At 35.4% G+C, this 16,706-nt stretch overlaps 1 protein-coding gene across 2 annotated transcripts in view; it reads right to left on the bottom strand.

The window, feature by feature from the left end:
• NTN4 (netrin 4) overlaps positions 1 to 16,706 on the bottom strand; it is a 94,921-nt gene that overhangs the window by 58,473 nt on the left and 19,742 nt on the right. The gene's annotated exons all lie outside the window — the stretch shown is intronic.

The following is a 16,706-nucleotide window of genomic DNA, read 5'->3' as shown; positions in this document are numbered from 1 at the left end:
TGAGTGTATAGGACTCTGTGGAAACCACGGGTTGTTTGCGCCACATCATTCTGATTTGATTCATACCTCTTGTTATCTGTAAGTGACACAATCACAAGAGGTTTTTGGCTCCTTGTCACACCTGGGAAAGAACTGCCCCATTATTCCAGGGAACAGATATGCTGCCTGTTTGGATGCAGATGTATAAATTGAGTCACCGGCAGAGAACTGACTCTTGAGGTGAAGGTTGCCACACAAAGATCTCGGGGGAAGAGCAGAAGGAAGAGCAAGTTTAAAGGCCTTGCAGTGGAATCAAACTTGGCTTATTCAAGAAGGGACAACAAAGCTAGTGTGCCTGGAGTCCAGGGGAACAGGGGACTGTGTTCAGAGAGTAGGACAGAGACGGTGCAGGACAGATTCTGAATGCAGCCCTCCAAAGGCCAACATAGAGCTACTCTAAGTGGAAGTCACTACAAGCCTATAGGCATAGAGGTGATATGATTTGATTTACATTTTTAAAAAAGATAACTCTTGCTTCTGTGAGGAGAATGGGTCATGGGTTATAAAGGGTGAAGAACAGAAGCAGGAAGACAGGTAGTGATTGCAAAATCAAGATCAAGGTGCTTATATTTCTAAATAAGGTGTCACCCTTTCAAAGACTAGTCCATTATTCACTGGGGTCCCTGTTGCTACCAATATTCTTGGTTCTCCTTCTCTGTATCTGCCTTCAAAGCTTGTGGAACTGTTTTTGGAATGTCCTTACTGGTAGTAAACATGCAATCATTTAAGAGTACATTTGGTTTTTTAAATTAATCAAAAGTTGCACAAACCAGATGTGGTGAGTAAAGTGACTGATTAAATCAGTTCATGGCCTTTTGGTTAAATGCAAAGCATAATTAAGTAATGAGACTATCTTTACTGTGTAGGTTTTAGACGGACTCTAAAGGCAATTTAAAACTTTAGTTCTGAAAAGAAAACCAGAGGGAGGAAGGCTCAGAAGGGTCAGGCTTTGGGCATGTGTGTCAGGTACATTAAATGGGGGAAATAAAGGGAGCCCCTGGGTGGGGTGGTGCAAAATTCTCTAGAGTTTCTTTGAGGAAGTAGAGGTTGATGGGAGACGAAATCACTGCCAGTGGAAACTTAAGAATTTAAGAAAGGAATTCCAAAATATATTATAACATGAATCAGTATTATAAGGAGGCCAACACTAAGCTATACCTTATTATGCAAATTAAAAAAGAAAACAGAAAAAAACCTCAAGCAATCTCATTAATTTATGTAATAAGAGACACAAGTTTCCCCTGAAAAGTTCTTAAGTATCTCTTGGCTTTTTAAAAATACGTTAAAACTCTACACACACACACACACACACACACACACACACACACACACACCCAGAAATATTTTTTCTTTTCAATTGAATTATACTTGACATATACAGAAATATTTTGAAAACCAAACACAGTTGACCCTTGAACAAGGTAGGATTTAGGGGCACCAATCTCCTGCACAGTCGAAAATCTACATATAAATTTTGACTCTCCCCAAATTCAACTACTAATAGCCTACAGTTCACTTGAATCCTTACTGATAACATAATCAGTCAATTAACACATACTTTGTATGTTACATGTACTATGTAGTATATTCTTACTATAAAGTTGGCTAGAGAAGAAAATGTTATTAAGAAAATCTTCAGGAAAATACATTTATAGTATTTATTGGAAAAATCTGCGTATAAGTGGACCTGTGCAGTTCAGATCCATGTTGTTCATCAACTGCAGTATAAAAGTAAAGTCATTAAAAAATATAGGCTTTAGACAAACTCCCATTTAGAGAGAATGTCTCCAAAAGTAACTTTCCAGAAAGAAAATTCTTTAAGGAATACTCTGGACATAAAAATTTCATTTAGAAACCAGTTTTACACCCAGAGCGTGAAAAGGTAAGAATCAACTGCGTAGGATCACATCTCTAGGTCTACTGGTACAGAACGGTCCTCGGTGAAGTATAACTATGGGGGAGGGGCAATCGTTCAGTGGATACTTGGCCTCCTAGAGCCAATTCTCCACCCAGCAGCCCGAGTGATTCTCTCCATCCCCCACCAAAGAGTTCCCATTTTTCTCAAAATACGAAGTCCTCATAATGGCCCTGACTTATTTTTGTTCTTAGTGCTCATCACTAGCTGACATGTGAGATTCATAGTTGTTTAATAATTTATTGTCTTCCCAGTCTTGGATATAAACTTCCAGAGAGGTGTCATGGATGTACCCCAGAACAGTGTCTGGCACAGAGTAGGTAGTCAATACATTTTTGGTAAATTAATTGATTAATTATAACATTGTTCTTGGCATTCAAGTAACAGGTGAGAATTTCAAATAACTTAACTTCCTTTTATAGGGTCCTAAACAGATTTACATATTCATTTCATGTCATAGCACCAGAAGGTGAGAGATAAGAAGTTGTATTAAAAACAGTTATAAATAATTATGTAATTAACCAGTATCTACATTTCTAGCTATTTTCAAACTTGCAAAAGCTAGTAATTATATCTTAAACTGAAACAATATTCTACCCCATTTATTCACATGTAGAGTGGTGGAAAGCAACATAATATGGAATAAAATTTTCCAACAAATAATATGTCACTTACTTGAATGTCAATAAAGAAACAATGTCTCTTTCTTTTAATAATAGCCTAAATCAGAATATGATTTTGTATTTTGAATCACTGTAAAAATTAGAAACATGTTGCGAGTTTTACATGGGATTTGTTTTCACTATGACATCCCCAATACTGACATTCTGTTAAACATTCGTGGAGAACCCTTGCTCTAAATAAGATAAATGATGTGACTACCTCCTAGTTTACCAACCACAGTGATGCAAGGACAGGAAAGAGGGTGGCCAGTACTAACCAAATAAGTCTTCCATTGAAAAGCCTGTGGAGTATTTCTCTACGTTGTCACCCACCCTTCCTTTTTCTGAACATTGGCGACAAAACTGTTTGCTCTCTCTGTTCCTGTTACATATTCACCCTTGACATTTACTCTGTTCTCTCTAGCTCCCTTGCCCTCACCCGCCTCTCCCTGAAAACTGTTGTCATGCAAGGCTTGAGAAAGATCTGTCAAGGTTTGTAGGAACTTAGAAGCTCTTTTGCTTCCTGAACCCAGACTGGAAGCTGAATGGCAGCTCTGTACTTGGTGAGCATGACACCACAGTTGGCACGCCGATATCAGCAGGGAAGGGACATCATGACCCCTGAGGCTGCATGTTGGAAAGGAGACAGCAGAGTGCTACAGACACAAAAGTGAACGGGAATTTAAACCATGAAATCTTTTTTCCAGAAAGGAGACGCCTTAATCTGATACCCTGGGAAATGGATCTACCCTGCATCAGGAAACAAAGAGTGCGCCAATCCAGATGCTTCGAACTTCTGGCAGGTCGCCCTTTGGGTCCCACCCAGTTTTTCTTCAAATATCACCAGAAGAAGCCTGTATGGCACTACTAAAATGAAGTAAGAAAAAAAAAATGTAGAAGCATTTCATAGAATGCCAGCCTCTTCTATATTTGTTCCCATCAGGAACAGGCTGTATCTATGGGCCCATCACTGTTCCTCCGTGATTGCTTCTGAGGATACGCTTCTAACGAGACATAGTTAAAAAGTCAGAGGAGGGACGGGGGTCAGGTCTACGTTGATGTTTCTAGTGCGTTAGCGTTATTGGCCAGGACTTCATGATCTTATTAATTTACAAATTTGATTATGTTTTAGTGATTGATACTATGTTCATTACAGAAAAAGCCTGTCACTGAAAAATGTAGAAGACAGTAAGAATCTACAGTGTAAGAAAGACAACCAGGGGATCAAAAGGATTATATTTTTCCACCTAACCTCTGTATGAATACACAAAAAATATAATGCACACAGCTTTGTTTCAGGTTAATGATACCTTGTGGATATTTCTCCTAGTCAATAAAAATAACTCAACATCAGTGGTTCTCAAAGAGTGTCTGGCGCCCCAGACCAACAGCATCAGTATCAACCTAGGAACTTGTTAGAAACACAAGTTCTTGGGCCCCATACCAAGCTGATGAATCAGAAACTCTAGAGGCGGGGCCCAGCAATCTGTGTTTTCAACGGGCTTTCCAAGTGATTCTGATGCCAAATAAAGTTTGAGAAACACTGCTACATTATTTAAAAATCTGGTTAGAATTTCATTGTATGGCTATGACGTAACTTATTTAGCCAGGCTGCTATTGTTAGGCATTAGGTTGTTTCCAACTTCTCAGTGTAACCAATGACAATCTTGTAGTTAAAATATGGAAATTCATAATATCCTGAAGTACATTTCCAAATGTGAAATCAATGAGTTAAAGGATATGCATACTTTTGACATATATCTGAGCTTCTGAATGACTCATGGACCTTCTCCTACCTAATCTTTGGAATCTCCACATTTCTCTGATCTTGCCTCACTTCTCTAAACCTGGAATTTCATCAACCTTTGCCTAAAAGTTTAGATTCTTGGCTTATGTTTTGCTATTTCTTATGCCCTAGTATAACAAAGAGATCCTTAAAAAGTTCTGAACAGGTTAGAATCACTTGTATGTTCTATCTTTTCTAGAGTACTTACAAAAACTCTATATCGTACTGAAAATTAGTGGGAAAAAAACCAAGGATTCTATATGTCTTATTTATACCCTGAGATGAAAATTTCAATGGAGTATTCACACTGTGAACATATTTAAGTAATTATTAGCTACATAAAAGTCAAGGAATCTTTTCAGTATCAAACTCATACCTTATATATTATTCCATACCTAAATTTTTTTAATTTTTTAAATTTATTAATGAGAGAGAGAGACAGGGACAGAGACTGATTTGTTGCTGCACTTACTTATGCATTCATTGGTTGACTCTAGTATGTGTCCTGACCAGAGATCGAACCCACAATCTTGGCATATTGTGATGATGCTCTAACCAACTGAGCTACCCAGCCAGGGCTCCATGCCTAAAATTTTATTAAATCATAATAACTTAAGAAACTTAGTTGTCACATTAAAAAAAAATCTTTAGGCACCAGTTTGAGGAATATTTCAGGTCCAAGTTGATTATCCACCCTGTGGACTCCCTTGGCACTTGTTCTTCCCAGGATAGCACTTTTATAAGACTACATTGTTACTGCCTATTCGCTGTCTGTATCTCACATTAGACTCTGCTCAGTGGGCAGTGATCTTGTTTGTCTGGTTAACAGCTGTGTCCCGAGGCATGTCCCACAAGAAATGAATGAATTATCTTTCCAAATAGCATTTTTTAAAAGGAGAAGCCAAATATGGAATAGGGTTTAGAAAAATAAAGAAAGCAAGATGTTCTTACCACACTCTTGATGAGAAGTATGTGAACACACACAGTATAAATACCTATGTAAAAATATGTAATTTCAAATGGCTTATAGATTCTTTTTCTTTGGTAGCACATAAGATCTTTCATATTCTTAAGAAAACAGGTCAGGCAGGCAAGAGCAAGCATCCAAACTCATACAAATACTAGATCTTTTCTATGGTTTCTGGTCTAGTTTCCCTATGTACCAAAAATGGAAGGTTCAAGATCATAATTGCAGTTGTTCTTTAATGGTTTTTGAAATCCATCTTCACATTCTCAAAAAAGCCAGCTTTTTATTTTAATGGTTTTCTCTATTTTTTAATATTATTTTTTATTTTATCTTTATTATTTATGCTTTTCCATTTCTTTTAGGTTCAATTTTCTCTTCTTTTACTAGTTTCTTAAAATGAAACTAGTTGATTGGTTTGAGACCATTTTTTCCCCCTAAGTGCTTGTTTAGTTGCCTCCCATAAATTTTGATATATTGTGTTTTCACTTTTAATTCAGTTAAAAATAATTTCTAATTTCTATTTTGATTTCTTCTTTGACACATGGGTTATTCATACGTATGTTATTTAATGTCAAAATATTTGGGGCTTTCCCAAATACCTTCCTGTTATTGTTTTCTAATTTAATTGCTTTGTGGTCAGAGAACATTCTTTGTATGATTTGATTTTTTAAAAATACTTATCAGTACTAGTTTCATGGCCCAGGATATGGACTATTTTGATAAATGCTCCTGGTACACTTAAAAAGATTGTGTATCCTACTGTTGTTGGTAGAACATTATATAAATATTAAATCAAGTTGACAATGTTGTTCAAATCTTCTGTATCCTTACTCATTTTCTGTAATTATCAATTATAGAAAGGCATTGAAACCTCCAACTATAATTATCAACTTACCTATTTCTTCTTGCAGTTTCTGTTTCATGTATTTTGAAGCCTTGTTATTAGGTACATAAACATTTAGGACTGTTATATCCTCTTTATGAATTGGCTCTTTTATCAGTGTGAAATGTCTCTCTTTATCCCTGGTAATATTCCTTGATTTGAAATCTATTTTGTCTGATAATAATATAGCCACTATCAAAAGACTTTCATGGTATATCTTTTTCTATTCTTTTAACTTAGATATGTCTTTATATTTAAAGTGGATTTCTTATACGCAGCATAGTTATGTCTTTTAAAAGATTTTATCCAAGCTGATAAGCTATGCCTTTAATTGGAATGTTTAGACCTTTTACATTTAATATGTTTGCTAATATGGTTGTATTTAAACCTACCATCTGGTTTTTTGTTTTATATCTATTATAAGTATATTTTTGTGTATTCTGTTGGACTGAATATCTTAGGATTGCCTTTTATTTCCTTTTTTGTTTATTAGTTTAATTTTTTTTTAAAACAGCAGTTGCTATAGGGTTTATAACATACATCTTTAACTTAACACAGTCTATCTTTCACATATAGTATAAGAAACACAACTCTATTCTCCCATTTCCTCCTCTCAACCTGTTGTCATGCACTTGACTTCCACATATAGTATAAACTCCATAACACATTGTTAATATTTTTGCTCTGAAAAGTCAATTATCTTTTAGAGAGATTTTAAAAATAAAAAAATAAAGCATTTAGATGTCTCCACACATTTCCCCTTTTTGATGATCCTTATTCCTTCTGTAAGTTGAGATATCCATCTGGTATCATTTTTCTTCCACCTGGAAGACTTCTTTTAATGTTTCTTATATTGCAGGGCGGCTGCCGATGTGTATTTTCCCCAATGACTACAAAAGTCTTTATGTCATCTTCATTTTTGAAAAATATTTTTGCTGGGAAAAAATTTCAGGTTGACCTTTTTTTTTCCTGTCTGTACTTCCAGGACTCTGCCCCACTGTCTGATCACTTGCATTGTTCCTGTCATAAAGCTGTCAGCCTTTTATTTGTTCTTCTATACATAACGTGTTATTTTTTTTCCCCTCTGGCTGCTTTTGAGATTTTCTCCTTACCATTCATTGGTTGTTAAACAACCTGATTATAATGTGCCTTGGGGTAGTTTTCTTCTTGTTTATTGTGTTTAAGATTTGTTGAACTTCTTGGATCTGTGGATTAAGAGTTATAATCAAATTTAGGAATATTTTCAACACTATTTCTTAATTTTTTTTGTTCCACTCTTCTCACTTCTCTCATTTGTAGACTCCAACTACACATATATCAGATTGCTTGACATTATTCCACAGCTCACTGATTGATTGATTGATTTAAAAATTGATTTATTTTCTCTTTTTTCCCATTTCATATTGGATCATTTCTATTGCTCTGTATTGAACTTCACAAATCTTCTGTAGTGTCTAACCTACTAACATCGTTCAGTGTGTTTTTCATCTTGTAAATTGTGTCTTTCAACAGTAGATACAATTTGGATTTTTGCCATATTTTCCATGCTCTGCTTGATGTGGTCAATCTTTCCTCTTTTTTTTTTGAACATAGGAACTGTTATAATAACTGTGTTAATGTCCTTAACTACTAATTTTATCACTTGTGTCATTTCTGGATATGTTTCTATTGATTTATTTTTCTAAGCATTATGGGTTGTATTTTCCTGCATTTTTGCATAGCTCGATTGACTTCAAGATATTGTGAATTTTACCTTGTTGATGCTGGATATTTTTGTTCTTGAGCTTTGTTCTGAGACACAGTTAAGTTACTTGGAAATAGCTTGATCCTTTTGAGGCTTGCTTTTAAGTATTGCTAGGTAGGACCAATGCATCCTTTAGTATAGGGCTAACTAATCTACTGATTCATTACAAAGTTAAACTATGAAGTTTTCCACTCTGGCTTACTATAGTCCTGGTCCTAAGTGAGCTCTGAAAATTTGTCCCTTTGTTTTTCCTCTGGTCTCAGGTAGTTTTCTCACATGCATGTATAGATCAGTACTCAACTCAAGACCTGAAGGAGACCATCTGTAGATCTCTGGCAGGCTCTCCCAGTGCAACTCGCTCCTCTCTGGTACTGTGCCCTGCGAACTGCAGCCTCCTTGGCCTTCCCAGACTTTCAGTTCATTATTTCAGGAAACACGTTAAGCTTCTCCTTGGTTCCTACTCCCTGCACTCCAGCCTGGAAACTCCCTCTAGGAAGTAAGCTGAGGCAATCATAGGGCTCACTTTATTTATATCTGCTCTCTCAGGGATCATTGTCCTCTGTTGTCTAATGCCCAATACCTGAAAACAATTGTTTCATATATTTTGTCCAATTTTTTTAGTTGTTTCAGGCAGCAGGGTTAGTCTGGTTCTTGTTACTACATCTTGGCTGACAGCTGAAGTCTAAAAAACCGAGTTAGCTTAACTTAAACCATTTATAAAACTACAACTGGACCAAATCCTTATTTTTGTATGAAAATATCATAGAAGTGACATATTGGAAGTTTTATAATAAATTTAGATGTGTGGCTACATTTAGCAGGAAAAAAAGTTTTGAAAAACAAATGAGTTTTCTTATTGGGCATATCAAACTAAGAAACACGAAAAATAATTTAAAATATAAACTTTTAAATTTTATAAGTTTATTCAATGATTCTTCAGTAATTTGCATCTTTTAAAAGATAGGTAAGCCCTCACGTTAACTTTCTTTATAATTTATGATACCTATAATAATTTTATTTATTTTATGCTTTGATACATCTTTGTATTCCTATCTAATACCTCATCTTATAGATTCTCAATAGTACATATTAAATGAGTGAATCAATATATAATCATGGTAAGACAGGTTTATTTTAATTTTATGATACAGGAACAATATAAATATAATTTTATTTATATAATGTGCATTTTGTTCTTAAGAGAATACACTAGGTACCTTATCATTTTGCAAAATACCTTAGTTGTATGCTAATCATATACTACACCCCACATAACTAATAAAATTTTACTTTTTAGAAAAAATGGACTTATTATTAGTTAATATTAAAATGCTATTTGAGTACCCAATTTGAGTAGTTATAGAGTATAATAAATTTACACCAACTGCAAGAATGACAACACATTTAGAAAGGAATTCCTGGTATTTAATAATTAACATAATCTGATAAAAAAGACAAACCACCTCATGGTAAAACTACTTCTATATAAGAAAAAAATTACATTTCTTCCCTACTCTCTTTAAGCCTGGTTAGAATAACATCCATATCAAGAAATATTTCCGATTGTATTATAAAACCATCTTTTGTTTTATATGGTTGTTTACTAGTTGTTTACAAATAGCACCTGGTGGATTCAGCTAAAACTTGTTACTATACATTGACAACCGATCTGTTTATTGTTAGGTTGATGACATACCTTAGACCTAACCATAGAAACAGTTATATTTGTCTCCGTTTTACTGTTTATCAAGCTATCCCCAAACGGAAAACTCTCATTTTTTTAAGTTCCCAAATCTTACTGGGATTCACACTCTAGTTTTATATTGTCCCTTTACTAACAGGTACGGTTTTATGTCAGGGACTGGTTTACTTCCGAAGCCAGGACTGGAGCCATTTGAGTTAAAATTTTAGGCATTTGAGATGAAAAAAGCTCAAAGAGCATAGATTCCTTAAGTGAGTCCAGGTACCCCCATATGAATGTGTTCTTGCAACAGGCTTTCTGCTTTCCTGGATAGGATAAAAAGCCTTGGAAAGTGTGTGAAGTTTCAGGCTTTTAAAGGGTTTCACTGAGTGGGAGTTCTGGTCTCACGAAGAGAGAACACTAGACAGGAGAAGACAGTACGAGTGACAGGTGGGCATCTGTGCGAAAGCAGCTGGTTGGTTTAATTTTAGAACATTCGTCCTTGACTGTGTCACTTTAAGTGGAGGACCTCTTGTCTTAGAGAAGCATGTCTGTCTTTTGGGCAGCACCAAAATCCTTTTGCTTACACGCTAGAGCATTAGGCACCCTGTGTCATCAGATAGTTCACTTTTTAAAGTGGGAAAGTCTTATCTGCTCGACTAGCCCTTCTAAGATAGGGCAATATAACCTAATAAAGCTCTCAATGGAGCAAGCTGAGGAATGCAGTGCACTCAAGTGACTTACTTGTACGATAATAACCTCGATTTGTAAGTACACAAAAGCCTCTTTGCATGTTTCAAGGGCATATTTAGAGTTTTGAAGTGATGAAAAGGCAGCTTCTTAAATATCTTCAGTAGCAAGAGAAATGACAGAACTGTAAGGAGGAATGAAAACCAGACAGAAGACCAAAATAAAAATTAAGATTGGGGCTAAAAATAAATTTTTTAAATCCTCCAATACATTTGGAATCCTAGCTTTCCTTTGCCTTCAGTACTTACTGTCTGTCATAGGATTTGAATATCAGAAGAGTCCTTAGCAATCAATGATCTTGTCTGGCTAGAGAAAACTGAGGCCCAAAATGCTTAAAGTGACCTGCCCAAGGTCAACCAATAGTTTTGTGACAGCTAAGACTAAAATCTTTGTTTCCTGATCTCCAGTCTAATGATTTTTCCACTATATCCCATATTATATTTGTTTGATAGCTAGGCATTCCTGGATTAAAGTTAAATTTAAAATGTATGATTTAAGAAAATACTATATATAATTTTTTCCACCTCTACTTGTCACCCTAATAATGGATGGGACTAACCATGCCGCCTTTATTCTGTTAATGGATATGGCTAATTGTACCCTTGATAAAAGTAATGATACCTACATCTTTGGCTCACAAGATGCAATGAAGATTTTTTAAAAAGTATCAAATGTAGAAGTGCCTTAAAAATCAATGCTCTTCATAAATAAAATTGGGTTTGTGAATAGTTTTTACTTGGGTCCTGCCTTGTTTTTGCCACTCTCCCATCTTTGGGACTGAGCGCTGTCCATGAATGTAACACAGTGTCTAGGAGACAGATGTTGATCATCTACCTGGACAGCTGCCCAATATTGATCACCTGTTTCTTATCACCATGCTTGGTGCACAGTTTGAATCACTGATACCTTCTGTTTACTTGATCTGTGCCGGAAAGTACATGCACTGTCTCTCTGTTATCACCCCCACCCCTTCCGACTCGTGTTCCCTCTCTGTGTACTGCAGTCATACTGAACTCCTCTCTGTTCCTAGAAAGCTCCATGGTCTGTCTCCATTTCCTGGCCTTTGCCCATGCTATTCCCACTGCCTGGAACACTTTTCACACCTCTTTGTCATTGCCACCCACTTTTCCACCCCTTTATTTGGCCAACTCAACCTATTGTTTAGGTGTCATCTTAGATGCCACTTTATTCAGAAAGCTTTCCTCGCCATTCCGCTCCATGATTAGCTTAGATGAGATGTTCTGCCTATGTGCTATGTCAAGCACTTGTTATTTCCTCCAGACTTAGAACTTCCCATGTCTATTTTAATTGCTCATATTCCCCTCTAGACTGTGAGCTCCCTGAGGGCAGAGGGCCTGGTCTGTCTGTCCACTGGTGTAGAGCCAATGCTTGGCCGATATAAGAATAAACATGTATTTGTTGAAAGATTATACTCATGCTTAATGATTTGCATTTTACAAATTGCTTTTATTCTTATTTAATTTCATCCTTACAATAAACATATGATGTTATTATTCATTCACATTTTTCAGATACAGAATTTCTGAAAAGATGTTAATTGACTTGTGTAGGGTTACCTAGCTAGTAACTGGCAGAGCTAATATTTAAACCTGGGTTATTATATCCAAGTTCAGTATTATTGCCATTACATCACAGCTAACTTTGTTTAATTATAGACTAATTGAATGTCCTATGCAGGTCTTCATGGGAGTTAAATAACTCCCTTTTAGGAGAATAAATCTGGCGAAGACAAAAGCCTAAACTGTGCTATAGGCAGTGGGGCAGGGTGGGCAGAACAGCTATTTGTAAGAGGCAAAAAAATGAATATCAGAACAAAACCTAGGAACAAAGGGCTAAGTTTTGGGGCCCATTCATAGTTAGAGGTCAGAAGGAATAAAATGAGCCAGAAATAATACAAAAAAGGATCAGTAGGCAATGTAGAAATACAATAAAAATTCATTATCATAGAAGCCAAAGGAAGTAAGAATGCAAAGAAAGGAAATATAACTAATAATGGCAAATGCAGTTCAGGAGACAAGAAAGAAAAGAAAATGTTTGGGGGTTTGGCTGGCTCACAGAAGACTTTTGAGACTCTATATGGAATAAGGGACAATTTATACAAGTTTCAAGAAAAAATAGAGAACAAATAAATGAAAGCAAGAAATAAGTGATCAAAGAATTTTGGCAATTTGTTTATTCATTCATCAGTTGATAGACATTTAGGTCATTTACAAATTTCAGCTATTATGAATAAAAGTATTATGGACATTCAGATAGAAGTCATTGTGAGAACATAAGCTATTTCTCATGGGTACTTAGGAGAAGAATTGCCAGGTGGTATGGCAAGAGCATGTTTAACTTTACAAAGAACTGGATGCATGACTATTTCCTAAGGTGACTGTACTATTTTGCATTTCTACTAGGAATGTATGATGAAAATTTTAGTTATTACACATATTTATCTATACTTGGTATTGCCAGTCTTCTTAATTTTAGCCTTGATAGTGGAATGTGAGCAGTATCTCACTGTGGTTTTAATGTGCATTTTCCTGTTGACTACTCTTGTTTATCACTTTTTCATATGTTTATTTGACATACATCTTCTTTGGGGAAGTATTTGTTCAAAAAACTAAAGAATTTTTGCACAGCAAAAGAAACAGTCAACAAACTGAAAAGACAGCCTACTGAATGGCAGAAGGTATTTACCAATAATACATCCAAAAAGGATATATATATTTGAATATACACACACACACATATACATGGAATTCATGCAACTTAACAACAACAACAACAACAACAACAAACAATCAAACAATCCGATTAAAAAATGGGCAGAGGACTTGAGGAGAGACATTCTCTAAAGAGAACATACAGATGACCAACAGGCATATGAAAACATGTTCGATGCCCCTAATCATCAGAAAAATGCAAATTAAAACCACAATGAGATGTCACCTCACACTTGTCAGAATGGCTATCATCAATAAATCAACAAGCAACAAGTGTTGGTGAGGATGTGGTGAAAAGGGAACTCTTTGCACAGTTGGTGGGATTGTAAATTGGTGCAGCCACTGTGAAAAACAGTATGGAGTTACCGCAGAAAGTTAAAATTAGAACTATCATATGAGCCAGTGATTCTATTTCTGGATATTTATCTGAAGAAATCTAGAAAATTCACTTGAAAAGACAGATGCACCCCTAAGTTTATTGCAGCATTATTTATAATAGCCAAGATATGGAGGCAACCTAAGTATCTATCAATAGACACATAGATAAAGATGTGGTGCTTATATAATGAAATATTACTCAGCCATAAAAAAGAATGAAATCTTGCCATTTGTGACAACATGGATGGAGCTAGAGGATATTATGTTAAGTGAAAAAAGTCAGACAGAGAAAGAGAAATAATATATGATTTCACTTATACGTGGAATCTAAAAAACAAAATAAACAACAATAACAAAAAAACCCAGAAACAAACTCATAGATACAGAGAACAAACTGATGGTTGCAAGATGAGAGGGAGTTGGGTGGAAAAGGGGATGGGATTATGATGTACAAATTACCGGAAACAAAAACAATCATGGCAATGTAAAGTACAGCATAAGGAAAACAGTCAGTAATATTGTAATAACTATATATGATGTTAGATGGGTACTAGACTTATCAAGGTGATCACTTCATAAGCTATATAAATGTCTAATCACTATGTTGTAACTTAAATGTAATAATGTATGTCAGCTGTAATTGGAAATATTTTTTAAATTTTTTTACATCTCCCACAATGGTGAAAAAAACAAAAAAAGAAATCCTGGGTCAATATATGAATGAATTAATTGATGGTATTTTAAAAATAAGAGATTCATGTCAGATAATAGTGTTAATAACATGAAAGGCAATTTTTCTTGATTGACTTGTTACACATCTACATACATTTTCTGTTTTAATCCTTAAATAAACACATGGGGCCAGTATTATTATCTTTATTTTAAAGGTAGGAAAATATACCTTGTTATTAAGGAATTTATCCAAGATTATTGAGACCTGGGATTAGAAACCTCATGTATCTAATTCCAAAATTCATTATCTTTATGTCACATTTATCCATATAACGCTAAGAAAAGAACCCAATTTAAAAATGGGCAAAGGCTTGAATGGACATTTCTCCAAAGAAGTTTTGCAAATGGCCAATAAGCACATGAAAAGATACTTGACATCTTTAGTCATTAGGGAAATGCAAATCAAAACCCCAGTGAGGTACCACTTCATGTCCACAATGATGACTGTAATAAGAAAGATGTAATAACAATTGCTGGCCAGCATGTGGAGAAATCAGAACCTTGATATATTGCTGGTGGGAATGAAAAATGGTGCTGCTGCTGTGGAAAACAGTCTGGCAGTTTCTAAAAAAAAGTTTAATACAGTTATCACATGAACCAGCAATTCTCCTCAGTACGTACCCAAGTGAATTAAAAACATATGTCCTCACAAAATGTTGAACATGAATGTGCATAGTAGCATTATTCACAGTAGCCCCAAAGTGTAACAATTCAATGCCCATCAACGGACGAATGAATGAACAAAATGCGGTACATCCATACAATGAGATATTGTCCAACCATAAAAAGGAATAAAGTACTGATACACTCTAAGATGTGAATGAATCTTGAAAACATTATACTAAGTGGATGAAGCCAGACACAAAAGGCCACATGTTGTTCCTTCAAGTCAGTGAATCACTGGGCTCTGGGTTTCCCTCCCTAGTCTGTGGTTTAGCAATGCCCGGTCAGTAAGCAGGGCTGTCAGGGGGCTCACTGTGTCTGTTTCCCCTCCCAGAAATCAGTCTTGGGCTGCCTGTTGTCTAATGTCTGAAACAATTGTATCACATATTTTTTTCTGGTTTTCTGGTTTTATAGTTTTTTAATGTGGGAAGGTAATTACTATAGCAGTTAATCCTTCACTAGCAGAAAGAGAAATCCCATTTTAAATTGATAACATGTTGTAACTTATGGAGTGTCAGAAATGAGACAAAAGGAAAACCTATCTGATTTTAAGATCAGTTTGAATATGAAATGTAATTATTCTTTCTTTCTGATTCCTTCTCTACCCATCTCCCTTTCCTCCCTAAAGGGCAGAGGATTCTACTCGAGATTTTTCCCTTGAGCAAATAAAACTTGTAAATAAAGTTGCTGTCTATATAATTTGTTTTATTTGGAGGCGTACTCCATATTTAAGTACTATAGTGTGGCAGATATACTTTTTTTTCAAAGCAGATGAAACTGTACTCTGGTTTTTCTTCAGAACAAATAAATCTGTCGCCTTTTACAAAGTAGATGAAATTACAACAGCTCTGGGTGGTTATTTCCCTTACTGAATTAGAAGGTCCTAGAATTTCACTTTGGTCCTGTTATCATTCAACATGATCAGGACAGAGCTATTTACACTCTTCTCTGCCTCAGGCACTTAACTGTAATATCCAGGTATTTTAATGCAGAATATAAAATTATGCATATAGTAAAAGTGAATTTTCCTGCAGCAGGACAATAGAGATATTGCTTTAAATAAAATGTACTGAAAGAGCCACCCTTGGACCACCTATTGACCTACAAAACCTAGTCACATTAGAAAAAAAGATAAATCATGAATACTCAGTTGTTAACATCCAAAAGAATTCTCTAAGTCTGCCTAATATATCTTCATTTCTATAAACATAGAGGTTTTTTTAAACCCTTCTTAACAAGAAGGGTTTAAATCTAACAAGACCAAATGCCAGTAAAATTATCCACTGTGGCTAAAGCCTCAGCCATTTCTTCACAGGAAAGGCTTTAAAATGGTTTTATGCACCTCTATTTATCCCCTAATTCTCCCTTATAAAAATGTATATATACATTAAAAGTTTCCCTGACTGGGTGCCATAGAAAACCATAGTTGGCAATTATAGCAGCGCCCCTCTAGTCCATGGTTTCTTTTTCCTCAGTTTAACTCACCCATGGTCAAACGTAGTGTGAAAATGCAACATTCCAGAAATAAACAACTTATAAGTTTTAAATTGCATGGTATGCTGAGTGGCATGATGAAATCTTGCTCCATCCCTCCGGGTTCCTCCCGGGGATGCAACGTAGCTACCCTGCATCTGTTCCCTGCCCCTTAGTCACTCAGTAGCCATCTGGGTTATCAGATCAATTATCTTGATATTACAGTATTTGTGTGCAAGTAACCATTATGTTATCTAATAATGGTCCCGAAGTGCAAGGGTAGTTTAATTTAAACTTTATT

This window comes from Pteronotus mesoamericanus, unplaced genomic scaffold, assembly GCF_021234165.1.
Source record: "Pteronotus mesoamericanus isolate MK-2021 breed Mesoamerican mustached bat unplaced genomic scaffold, CSHL_Meso_final contig_263, whole genome shotgun sequence".
In the NCBI taxonomy this organism is placed as follows: domain Eukaryota; kingdom Metazoa; phylum Chordata; class Mammalia; order Chiroptera; family Mormoopidae; genus Pteronotus; species Pteronotus mesoamericanus.
This window is presented reverse-complemented; position numbering and strand designations above follow the sequence as displayed.